The sequence below is a fragment of the Crinia signifera genome, chromosome 1, assembly GCF_055691185.1.
Source record: "Crinia signifera chromosome 1, ASM5569118v1, whole genome shotgun sequence".
Lineage (NCBI taxonomy): Eukaryota > Metazoa > Chordata > Amphibia > Anura > Myobatrachidae > Crinia > Crinia signifera.
In genome coordinates, this window is record NC_139217.1 from 28,701,111 (window position 1) to 28,715,225 (window position 14,115).

At 46.9% G+C, this 14,115-nt stretch overlaps 1 protein-coding gene across 1 annotated transcript in view; it reads right to left on the reverse strand.

Moving 5' to 3' along the window:
• LOC146074025 (RING finger protein 24) overlaps nucleotides 1–10,443 on the reverse strand; it is a 60,636-nt gene extending 50,193 nt beyond the window's left edge. The window contains exon 1 of the mRNA XM_083181832.1: nucleotides 10,229–10,443. The gene's annotated coding sequence lies outside the window, so the exon portion shown is untranslated. The remainder of the gene's footprint in view (nucleotides 1–10,228) is intronic.
• Between the last annotated feature and the right edge of the window lie 3,672 nt (nucleotides 10,444–14,115).

Genomic DNA, 14,115 nt, shown 5'->3' on the forward strand with positions numbered 1-14,115 from the left:
TCTGCTTTGTAACCCTCCGATGGTGTAATGATTCGTATTAGCGGGCCGTATATACGGCCGCTAATACGAATTATTTCTAGCAGTCTGCACGGATCAAGTCAGATCCGTGCAGGCTGCAAGGTGTAAAAAAAATAGAAAAATAAATAAATAAAAAAAAAAAACGGCGTGGGGTCCCCCCCACAGCCATAACCAGCACCAGGCTGAAGGAGCCGGGGCCGGTAATTAAAAATCAGGGAGCCCGACAAATAGGGGTTCCCCGATTTTTAACAACCAGCTCCAGGTCCGGGGCTGGTTCCCAAAATACGGGGGACAAAATGAGTAGGGGTCCCCCGTATTTTAAGAACCAGCCCCAGGCACAACCAGCCGGCAGGGTAATGTCACAGCCGGGGGACACATAATATAAGGTCCCGCGGCCAAAACATTCTCCCTACCGACCAGTCAGCCTGGCCAGGGGCCCTGGGGGAGTGGGGACCCCCCCAATGAAGGGGTCCCCCCCCTCCAGGACTTACCTGACCAGGCTGAAGCCTGGTGCTGTCCTCGATGCCCCTGGGCGGTGGGCATCGAGCTGATAAATGTTGTAAAAAATAGATAAACCATTGTTTTTTACTGTGGCACTACAAGTGCCAGCAAGCCTCCCCAGCAAGCTGGGACTTGGAGAACCACAAGTCCCAGCCTGCTGGGCATTAAAGGGCCCGCTGGCACTTGTAGTTCTACAGTTAAAAAAATAGTGCACAAAACACACTGACACACTTTTAAAATAAAACTTTATTACACACAAAGCCCACACATACTAATACTTACCTATCTTCTTCCCATAGGTCGCCCTGGTCCTGTGTCGGCGTCTTCTGGTCCTGTGTCGTCTTCTTCCTCCATGTCGACGTCGCTGTCGGCGATGGTGTCCCCGTCCGGATCCGAAGAAATCCATTTGGGAAGCTGTGGAAGGAAACCATACTCACCTGTCCCAGCGCGACGTAGTCCAGGTAAGGGTCTTTGCAAAAAAATAAACCGAAAACCCCGAAACCAAACCGGACACGACGGAGACGCACGGTGTGTTTGTTTACATCGTGCGGCTCCGCCTCCCGAATGCCGCTATTGGCCGCTAGGCCGCAAGGCGGCCAATAGCGGCATTCGGGAGGCGGAGCCGCACGATGTAAACAAACACACCGTGCGTCTCCGTCGTGTCCGGTTTGGTTTCGGGGTTTTCGGTTTATTTTTTTGCAAAGACCCTTACCTGGACTACGTCGCGCTGGGACAGGTGAGTATGGTTTCCTTCCACAGCTTCCCAAATGGATTTCTTCGGATCCGGACGGGGACACCATCGCCGACAGCGACGTCGACATGGAGGAAGAAGACGACACAGGACCAGAAGACGCCGACACAGGACATCAGGGCGACCTATGGGAAGAAGATAGGTAAGTATTAGTATGTGTGGGCTTTGTGTGTAATAAAGTTTTATTTTAAAAGTGTGTCAGTGTGTTTTGTGCACTATTTTTTTAACTGTAGAACTACAAGTGCCAGCGGGCCCTTTAATGCCCAGCAGGCTGGGACTTGTGGTTCTCCAAGTCCCAGCTTGCTGGGGAGGCTTTGCTGGCACTTGTAGTGCCACAGTAAAAAACAATGGTTTATCTATTTTTTACAACATTTATCAGCTCGATGCCCACCGCCCAGGGGCATCGAGGACAGCACCAGGCTTCAGCCTGGTCAGGTAAGTCCTGGAGGGGGGGACCCCTTCATTGGGGGGGTCCCACTCCCCCAGGGCCCCTGGCCAGGCTGACTGGTCGGTAGGGAGAATGTTTTGGCCGCGGGACCTTATATTATAAGTGTCCCCCGGCTGTGACATTACCCTGCCGGCTGGTTGTGCCTGGGCTGGTTCTTAAAATACGGGGGACCCCTACTCATTTTGTCCCCCGTATTTTGGGAACCAGCCCCGGACCTGGAGCCTGGGCTGGTTGTTAAAAATCGGGGAACCCCTATTTGTCGGGCTCCCTGATTTTTAATTACGGCCCCGGCTCCTTCAGCCTGGTGCTGGTTTCGGCTGTGGGGGGGACCCCACGCCGTTTTTTTTTAAATTTATTTATTTTTTCTATTTTTTTACACTGCAGCCTGCACGGATCTGACTGATCCGTGCAGGCTAAAACGCAAATAGAACAGGAAAATGGTGTTCTATTTTCCTGTCGTATTTGCGTGGGTGTTTCACACCACTAAGCAGCCGTATTGTCAGTACGGCTGCTTAGTAAATCAGAAACCACCATTCTTTTGAATGGTGATTTCTGTCGTATCCTATCGATGGTGTAGGGCATTCGTATTTGTAACTACAAATACGAATGTTCCATCTTTAGGACTACGAATTGTTGTATTTTTTGGATTGTAAATCCCGAATACAAATTCGTAAAAAAAAAGGTGTATTTCTCCCTACGAATACACCTTTTTTCTACGAATCCATTTTGGTAAATGTCCCCCTATATTTCAACATTGTCCAACCCTACATATAATAATGTATACCTATAAAATCGGGGAGCAGCGAGACCATTTGTCACCCTACAAGCAGACTGTATAGTGTGGTGTCTGCAGGATATAAACAATTGCTAAGGATACACGGAATCCCGGTCTGTAACACAAGCCAAAAATATGTGGTAATGCCTCACGGGGAGACAACGCAGGAGGGAAACCCCACGGGGACTACCCCCTGGGTGGACTACAACTCTCAGCAAAGAATGGCAGAATTTAGGAGAAAGTAGACGAGACCTTTTGAACTTGTCTAGCAGAGACGTGTAGGACAGCCACAGGTTAGTCACAGTGTGTGCATGTAGACACACACACGCTGGAAACGCTCCCAGACGTGTTACACACACAGCAACACAACATAAGTCTGCAACAACAATGTATCGAACAATAAACAACAACTTGTGTTTGCTTTGTAAATAGCTAATATACTGCTTTAGGAAACGCTGACATACAGGAAGGTCTACACAGACCACCAGCGTCGGCAGCAGATAAACAGATCACTGGCCGACGTACTGTGTACTTAGCAGACGGCGACACAGCAGGCATGGACTGAACACAGGAGGCTGTGCCTTACATAGTATCCAACCCCCTTTATATTCCTAAAAACACGAGACAACTCTAACATGTCCTCAATGTCGTCATGTGTCGACCTTTTGTCAATGTTGATTTACAGTCTGTAAAGGCCAATAGCGTCCCAGATGGCACTTCTATTTTACCTATAACCTCCTGGCTAGAAGAGAGATAAAGTACCAGCCAACTAGCTCCCAACTGTCATTTTGCAAACAGCCCGTAACACGGCAGCTATCTGGGATTTGGGATAGCCCCCAGCCGCCTGGTCATGCACTCGGCTTGCCCGATGCACGCGTCCAGCGTATGTCATCACACCCCGGAGGGTTCCCCGCAGCTGTTGGGACTTGTCACCAGGATTAATGCGGCAAACGTGACCTCCAGCTTCATCCTGGGCACTGGCACCTTGTTGGCAGAGGAAACAGATGCCGCAGCACCTGCTGGGCAGATCGTATTCTCATTTCTGCGGGATTCCAGCTGACGGGGGACAGAAATAGGACATCATCATGTGACGACGATCAGCGAGCCATTGCACTGACCTCTTCATTCCCTAAGTCATACATACAAACATGCCGGCTACGAGCTGCGGGTCCCAGACGCGGGTGACAACCATGGGTGGGGTGCAGATTGGCACCTGTCGGGAGCTTTACTACATAGGCATTTCACTCTTTTGACTGCCAACCTAGCCATTGTCAACCCAATGCTTGACACCAGCATGCCAACCCTATAACCCATACCCATTTCACAATACATCCTGCAGGGTCTGTTCACCAACAAGGCATTCGGGTGCGAAATATCAGCCAATGAGAAGCTTACTTTTATCGTGTAGCCTGCACTAAACAGATAAAAGCTGGTGGCTGATTGGCTGCTGCAATTTTTGTTAGAACAGGCATTTAGCCTTAGCAGAGATGTTCATGGTTCTCCGTACAATGTAATGAAGGGAATTGGTAGCTGCATCCCCCAGAAATACAGAACGTAGGAAGAATTTGGCGCTGGGGTGAAGGGGGGGTAGGGGAGGAGCCGGCAGCTGCCGCCGTGTCACGAAATGACTTTCTGCGCTCAAGGAAGATCTGCAGGCCGGACAGAGGAAACCTCTGTCTGTATTTGGAAGGGAAATGCATTAAGTGGTTCCTTCTGCGCGGGGAGAGGGGGAGATCAGATGGGAACGTTCCCACAGGATAACGGGACGGGGTAACGCTGGAGGCGCTCCTCCTGTCCTGCCACTATCGCAGAAGGGAACGTCCCTGATTCAAGTCGCCCTGTACGTACCTGTAATTCAAGCTTTACCTGCTTGAAAATGCCCTCTGGCAACTTTAACTTAAGCTGGCCATACACTAGAACGGCCTGCAGACGACCTGATTGTAGGTCGTAAAAACACTGTAACGAGCGGTCGTATGAGCTTTAAAAGCCTGTACGATCTGCTTACGACCGCAAGCAAAGTCGTATGATCTGGTGATCGACCTCTCGACCCGCGGGACAGCACATCGTACCAATATTCTTTACGATGCGCACACAATCGATTGCACGACCCCTTGAAATTGTGCGCTCAGGCCAGAGATCGTTCTAGCTCGCAGGTTCTCAAAGTCGGTCCTCAGGACCCCACACAGTGCACGTTGTGCGGGTCTCCTCACATAATCAGGTGTAATAATTAACTCCAGTCAATGTGTCAGTCAGTAACGAGTGCACCTGTCGGATTACCTGGAAAACGTGCACTGTGTGGGGTACTGAGGACCGTGTTTGAGAGCCCCTGTTCTAGTGTATGGCCACCTTTACTCACTGTGCCTCCCTTCTGTGTCACTGTGCCTGCCCCTCACCTAGATTCTAAGTCCTAACAAGCAGAGCCCTCTTCCTTCCCTCACTTTTACCACACTCTACACCCCACTGCCTGCAATGCCACCAAACTCTTGGGTGGTGCCAATACCAGCTTGGGTGCTGCCAATACCAGGAGATGGCCTGCGACGGACGGCAATGATCATCCAGTGTTTATGGGCCTTAAGCCGTCATGTATAAAGTAGTAGTAGTACGTTTATTTATAAGGCGCCACAAAGTGTCCGCAGCGCCGTACATAGCAAACAAAAAAACAAATTACAAGGTAACGTACAGGGTGTGGTGAAAAATACAGTATAAATAGGGGTATAGCTGGTAGAACTGAAATCAGCATCAGTTCAGAAGTAGGTGTCAAAATTGTCGAGGAGACAGAAGCTGAAGTAGAGGAAGGGAAGAACAGGACAGGAGCACAGGTGAGGTAAAGAGGAAGAGGTAGGGTGAGTATGTGAGGAAGGAGGGTCCTACTCATAAGAGATAACAGACTAAAAGGAGGTGGGTGGACAAACGAAAAACAATAGGATAAGTAGGAACGGATGGGAACGGCAGGATAGGAGGATCAAAAGAGGTTAGGAGGAGGGATAGGCTAGTCGAAAAAAGTGGGTTTTGAGGGAGCGCTTGAAGGAGGTAAGGGAATCAGAAAGCCTGATGGGTGGCGGGAGGTTGTTCAAGTGTAGGGGGGCAGCGTGAGAGAAGTCTTGGACACGGGAGTGGGAGGAGGTGATTAGGTGAGAGGTCAGTCGGCGGTCAGCAATGGAGCGAAGAGGACGGGAGGGAGTGTGGATAGAGATCAGTGAAGAGAGGTAAGGAGCGGTGGAGGAGGAGAGAGCCTTGTAGGTGGTGGTGAGGAGTTTAAAGAGAACTCGGAAAGGAATGGGGAGCCAGTGAAGAGATAGAAAGAAAGGGGAGGCGGAGGTAGAGCGGCGGGAGAGGAAGATGAGCCTAGCAGCGGCGTTAAGAATGGATTGGAGAGGTGCGAGGCGGGTGAGAGGTAGCCCAGAGAGAAGGATGTTGCAGTAGTCAAGGCGGGAGATGACAAGAGAGTGAATGAGAATTTTGGTCGCGTCAGTGGAGAGGAATGGTCTGATGCGCGAGATGTTGCGAGATGTTGCGGAGGTGAAAGCGGCAAGACTGTGAGAGAGCCTAGGACTCTCTCACAGTCACAGTAAGACTGTATAAAGCCTAGGAAAGAGAAAATGGAATAGTTCAGGTCACCCAATCAGCTTCTAAATGGCATTTTCACGACTGCCCAATATAAATGGTGTAAGCCGATCGGTTGCTTTGGGAAACGTCTCCATTTTGCCTCTCTCCAATACTGGATACTTGGCCCCCTCAGAAAAATTTAGGGCCCATGATATCAAACAGGACAAGACAAATTGCACATTCCCTACATTTCCCCCGTACATGCCTGCAGACAGCCACACGTACCATGGTGTGCGGCCGAACGAGGAGTGACATTTGGTGACGATTTAACAACAAGTGCCGCCGCTGAAGTTGCATTTAAATAAAAGTAATTATTTACAGGTAAGTGTACGTGCACAACGGGGAGATTTACCATACCATGGAGAGAGCTAAAATACCAACCAACCAGCTCCAAGCTGCCATGTTAGGAACGGTGTTTGAAAAATGACAGCTAGGAGCTGACAGCTAGGTACTTTATCTCTCTCTCCAAGGTGTGACAAATCTTCCTCTATATCTGCATTTCTACAGGATGCAGAACACAGAGACTGCACCGGGCCGCAGAGGGGAGCAGTGAAGTCCCTCTGATAACAGTCACGGTCTCTCCGAAACACTATTGCATCAGAAAATCTGTAGAGAGAAATGTAATTTCCGGCTGATACTTCTGCTCTGAACGAGCATTATGCGATGCCAATATTTACTCTCCTGTCTTCCTCTGAAAGAAGAAAGCAAAACCAAAAATAAGTCTTATTAAATCTCGTTATAAATTATTTATTAGGTATACGGGAGATCGCCAGGGAATTTCTTAGCATCTATATCTCAGTTTTCCTAAATACATTGTACATATTAAAGAGCCCAGTTGTAATCTATAGGTAATGAGCGCACTATTGCAGGCTGCTGTAATAGACTGCGCTGGTTGTCATTCCTGCAGTACATGTATGCCACTGGTCAGTGCCCGGCTGCCAGTGATGGCGGCACACCAGCAAGGCCAGCGATGGTGGCACACTGCAAAGGAGGTTACAGAACAATGACACACTGACACTTGTGTTTCAGAAATACAACAGCAATTAAAACTCAGAACAAAACAAATGCAAATCCCCAGAGGCAGAACATCTACCCCTCCGCATACATGGACACCCTAGAACCGCTACATGTGAGCCTCAGGACGATACAGTTCTATTGCACAAAGACACATTGCGAAAACGCACTGTGCAGATAGGGAAGTGTATGTGATGGGTCAGTACAGGGCTACGGGCAGCACATACCACTGCTGTACAGGGGGGACCAGTACCTCAGAGGAAACTCTCCCACTCTGTGTGTACCAGAGAACAGAGACATGTCTGCCTCACACACATATAGTGCAGCTAGTCTCCATTCTAAGCACAGGCTGCCAATCCGGGTCATCTGCAGGGAGCACACCCCCCTCGCGCCCCTGATGCTCTATGAATTGTGAATTGCAAATCTGCTGCATTCACCTTCAGCAATCTCCACAGGAGCAGCCTCACACGTACATGTACAGAGACTGCGCCAGGAGACAGACCACACAGCAGTGCATGTGAGGGGGAGCATGTCAGCCTCACACATACAGGGACTGCGCCAGGAGACAGACCACACAGCAGTGCATGTGAAGGAGCATGTCAGCCTCACACATACATATACAGGGACTGTGCCAGGAGACAGACCACACAGCAGTGCATGTGAGGGGGGGGGGGGGGGGTATGTCAGCCTCACACATACATGTACAAGGACTGCGCCAGGAGACAGACCACACAGCAGTGCATGTGAGGGGGAGCATGTCAGCCTCACACATACAGGGACTGTGCCAGGAGACAGACCACACAGCAATGCATGTGAGGGGGGGGGGGGGTATGTCAGCCTCACACATACATGTACAAGGACTGCGCCAGGAGACAGACCACACAGCAGTGCATGTGAGGGGGAGCATGTCAGCCTCACACATACAGGGACTGTGCCAGGAGACAGGCCACACAGCAGTGCATGTGAGGGGACATTACAGAGGGGTTATACCAGAGCAATATACTACAGAGCAGTGCATGTGAAGGAGCATGTCAGCCTCACACATACATGTACAAGGACTGCGCCAGGAGACAGACCACACAGCAGTGCATGTGAGGGGAGCAAGTCAGCCTCACACATACAGGGACTGCACCAGGAGACAGACCACACAGCAGTGCATGTGAGGGTAGCAAGTCAGCCTCACACATACAGGGACTGCGCCAGGAGACAGACCACACAGCAGTGCATGTGAGGGAGCATGTCAGCCTCACACATACAGCAACTGCGCCAGGAGACAGGCCACACAGCAGTGCATGTGAGGGGAGGGGTTATACCAGAGCAATATACTACAGAGCAGTGCATGTGAAGGAGCATGTCAGCCTCACATATACATGTACAGGGACTGCGCCAGGAGACAGACCACACAGCAGTGCATGTGAGGGGAGCAAGTCAGCCTCACACATACAGGGACTGTGCCAGGAGACAGACCACACAGCAGTGCAAGTGAGGGGACATTACAGAGGGGTTATACCAGAGCAATATACTACAGAGCAGTGCATGTGAAGGAGCATGTCAGCCACACACATACATATACAGGGACTGTGCCAGGAGACAGACCACACAGCAGTGCATGTGAGGGGAGGGGTTATACCAGAGCAATATACTACAGAGCAGTGCATGTGAAGGAGCATGTCAGCCACACACATACATATACAGGGACTGTGCCAGGAGACAGACCACACAGCAGTGCATGTGAGGGGAGGGGTTATACCAGAGCAATATACTACAGAGCAGTGCATGTGAAGGAGCATGTCAGCCACACACATACATATACAGGGACTGTGCCAGGAGACAGACCACACAGCAGTGCATGTGAGGGGAGGGGTTATACCAGAGCAATATACTACAGAGCAGTGCATGTGAGGGGAGCAAGTCAGCCTCACACATACAGGGACTGTGACAGGAGACAGACCACACAGCAGTGCGAGGGAGCATGTCACAGAGCATGGGAGGGGTATTACAGAGCATTGCACAGAGCAGGGATGGGGTATTGCAGAGCAGGTGAGGGGTGTTGCAGAGCAGGGGAGGGGCGTCGCAGAGCAATGCACAGAGCAGGGGAGGGGCGTCGCAGAGCAATGCACAGAGCAGGGGAGGGGCGTCGCAGAGCAATGCACAGAGCAGGGGAGGCGCGTCGCAGAGCCATGCACAGAGCAGGGGAGGGGCGTCGCAGAGCAATGCACAGAGCAGGGGAGGCGCGTCGCAGAGCAATGCACAGAGCAGGGGAGGGGCGTCGCAGAGCAGGGGAGGGGCATCGCAGAGCAATGCACAGAGCAGGGGAGGGGCATCACAGAGCAGGGGAGGGACATCACAGAGCAATGGGGAGGGGCATCACAGAGCAGGGGAGGGGTGTTGCAGAGCAAATAGCAATGCATACCAAAGTGACATTAAACAGCATACCTCATGTCATATACAGAGCAGATGCAACACAGGAGAGTGAGACATTGCAGAGCATTAGGACAGTGAGGTGATAACAGCAGCGCAGAGCCTGGCAGGGGGGGGGGGGGTGATGCATGCCGTGCTGCTGTGTAATGTGCAATCTCTATGCACATACAATATAATATACACAGAGCAACAATAACCCTATGCACTACAGCAGCACAATGCAGGTGGGTCAGCCTGTAGTGCTACCCTATACCTTCCCCTATAGCAGCTTGCACAATGCAGGTGGGCCAGCCTGTAGTGCTACCCTATACCTTCCCCTATAGCAGCTTGCACAATGCAGGTGGGCCAGCCTGTAGTGCTACCCTATACCTTCCCCTATAGCAGCTTGCACAATGCAGGTGGGCCAGCCTGTAGTGCTACTCTCTATACATACCCCTATATTGCACATATCCTATACACCTTCCCCTATAGCAGCACAATGAAGGTCGGCAGGGATAGATATATATATATATATATATATATATATATATATATATATATATCCCACACATCTTTCCCTATAGATGTATAGGACATGTGCTATATATAGAGCATGCATGCCCTCCAGGCTCCACATGGCCACCCACACATCCCTGCACCGCTCCTGCAGGGACACTACATGCTGGAACAGAGCACCGCACAGCACCGGACTCACCCGTCTCCAGGTCCAGCTCCTGATGTCTGCAGCGTAAATCCCTGCTAGCAGCGCGCACACAAGCTCCAGGCTCCGGACCTTACTGCCCGGGCTCCCCCAGCGATCAGCGAGTATTTGCGGCAGGCTGTGGTTTGTATTTGCACGTAGCAGAAGCATAATACAGAGCAGCCCTCCCCTGGTGTCTGTATACAGGAGGAGGGGGCATCTGTGTATAGGGGAGGGGGCAGGGGCTGGGCCCGGGGAAGGGGCGGCTGCTGCTGCATGATCTGTGGGGGGTAGACATCATCAGAGGCATGGGAGAACATTAACCACCCACGTATATAGGACGGAGGTATATTCATTTACATAGTGCCAGCCTGGTGCAGGTGTAAACCCCCTGGTACTATGCAAATATATCTGCATGTCATTGACTGTGCATGCCCCATCTGGATGGGCATTGGTCATTGTGTCTACACAACTTAGTTCGACATGCATTGGATCGACCACTAAACACAGTAATTCGGCAACTGAAATCGGTCGACAGTCGGCCAAAATGTTGACATGAATTTTTCATGTTTTTATATCCGAATGGCAGCAAAGTCGACATGGACACCGTCTAAGAGAACCGAGTCCCCTCGCATGGCTCAATACGCTCACTATGCGTCGGGCACGGTGCCTCACTGCCCTTGGCACACTATTTTATTCTCCCACCACGCCGCAGTGGATGGTAGGGCATGAAATACCGCCTGTCGGCACAAAAAAAACCTTCAAAAACTCATATCAACCTTTTGACTGTCGACCTTCCTATTGTTGACCTAATGCTTGTGTCGACCTTTTCCGACCATGTCGACCTTAGCCATGTCGACCTATTTCAGGTGTCGACCTTCAGTGGTCAACCCAATGCTTGTCGACCATAATAGCATCGACCTAATGACCGTACCCCATCTGGATGCGGTCATTGGGTCGACAGCCAAAAAGGTCGACCGCTATTGGTCGACAATCAAAAGGTCACATCAGTACATCAGTATACCACAGTAACATCAGTATACCATATAGTAACATCAGTATACCATGTAGTAACATCAGTATACCATATAGTAACATCAGTACACCATAGTAACATCAGTATACCATAGTAACATCAGTACACCATATAGTAACATCAGTATACCGCAGTAACATCAGTATACCATATAGTAACATCAGTATACCATATAGTAACATCAGTACACCACAGTAACATCAGTACACCATATAGTAACATCAGTACACCATATAGTAACATCAGTACACCATATAGTAACATCAGTACACCACAGTAACATCAGTACACCATATAGTAACATCAGTATACCATATAGTAACATCAGTATACCAGTAACATCAGTATACCATATAGTAACATCAGTATACCATATAGTAACATCAGTATATCACAGTAACATCAGTATACCATATAGTAACATCAGTATACCATATAGTAACATCAGTATACCATATAGTTACAGTATACCATAGTAACATCAGTATACCATATAGTAACATCAGTATACCAGTAACATCAGTATACCATAGTAACATCAGTATACCATAGTAACATCAGTATACCATATAGTAACATCAGTATACCAGTAACATCAGTATACCATATAGTAACATCAGTATACCAGTAACATCAGTATACCATATAGTAACATCAGTATACCATATAGTAACATCAGTATACCATATAGTAACATCAGTATATCACAGTAACATCAGTATACCATATAGTAACATCAGTATACCATAGTAACATCAGTATACCATATAGTAACATCAGTATACCATATAGTAACATCAGTATACCATAGTAACATCAGTATACCATATAGTAACATCAGTATACCAGTAACATCAGTATACCATAGTAACATCAGTATACCATATAGTAACATCAGTATACCATAGTAACATCAGTATACCATATAGTAACATCAGTATACCATATTGTAACATCAGTATACCATATAGTAACATCAGTATATCAAAGTAACATCAGTATACCATATAGTAACATCAGTATACCATAGTAACATCAGTATACCATATAGTAACATCAGTATACCATATAGTAACATCAGTATACAATATAGTAACATCAGTATACCATAGTAACATCAGTATACCATATAGTAACATCAGTATACCAGTAACATCAGTATACCATAGTAACACCAGTATACCATATAGTAACATCAGTATACCAGTAACATCAGAATAACATAGTAACATCATTATACCATATAGTAACATCAGTATACCATAGTAACATCAGTATACCATATAGTAACATCAGTATACCATATAGTAACATCAGTATACCACAGTAACATCAGTATACCATATAGTAACATCAGTATACCATATAGTAACATCAGTATACCATATAGTAACATCAGTATACCATAGTAACATCAGTATACCATATAGTAACATCAGTATACCATATAGTAACATCAGTATACCATATAGTAACATCAGTATACCATATAGTAACATCAGTATACCATAGTAACATCAGTATACCTTAGTAACATCAGTATACCATATAGTAACATCAGTATACTATATACTGTAGTAACATCAGTACACCACAGTAACATCAGTATACCATATAGTAACATCAGTATACCATAGTAACATCAGTATACCATAGTAACATCAGTACACCATATAGTAACATCAGTATACCATATAGTAACATCAGTACACCACAGTAACATCAGTATACCATAAAGTAACATCAGTATACCATAGTAACATCAGTATACCACAGTAACATCAGTATACCATATAGTAACATCAGTACACCATATAGTAACATCAGTATACCATATAGTAACATCAGTACACCACAGTAACATCAGTATACCATATAGTAACATCAGTATACCATAGTAACATCAGTATACCATATAGTAACATCAGTATACCATATAGTAACATCAGTACACCACAGTAACATCAGTATACCATATAGTAACATCAGTATACCGCAGTAACATCAGTACACCACAGTAACATCAGTATACCGCAGTAACATCAGTATACCATATAGTAACATCAGTATACCATATAGTAACATCAGTATACCACAGTAACATCAGTATACCATATAGTAACATCAGTATACCATATAGTAACATCAGTATACCATATAGTAACATCAGTATACCATAGTAACATCAGTATACCATATAGTAACATCAGTATACCATATAGTAACATCAGTACACCACAGTAACATCAGTATACCATATAGTAACATCAGTATACCATAGTAACATCAGTATACCATAGTAACATCAGTATACCATATAGTAACATCAGTACACCATATAGTAACATCAGTATACCATATAGTAACATCAGTACACCACAGTAACATCAGTATACCATATAGTAACATCAGTGTACCATAGTAACATCAGTATACCATATAGTAACATCAGTACACCATATAGTAACATCAGTATACCATATAGAAACATCAGCACACCACAGTAACATCAGTATACCATATAGTAACATCAGTATACCATAGTAACATCAGTATACCATATAGTAACATCAGTATACCATATAGTAACATCAGTACACCACAGTAACATCAGTATACCATATAGTAACATCAGTATACCATAGTAACATCAGTATACCATAGAAACATCAGTATACCATATAGTAACATCAGTACACCATATAGTAACATCAGTATACCATATAGTAACATCAGTACACCACAGTAACATCAGTATACCATATAGTAACATCAGTATACCATAGTAACATCAGTATACCATATAGTAACATCAGTATACCATATAGTAACATCAGTACACCACAGTAACATCAGTATACCATAT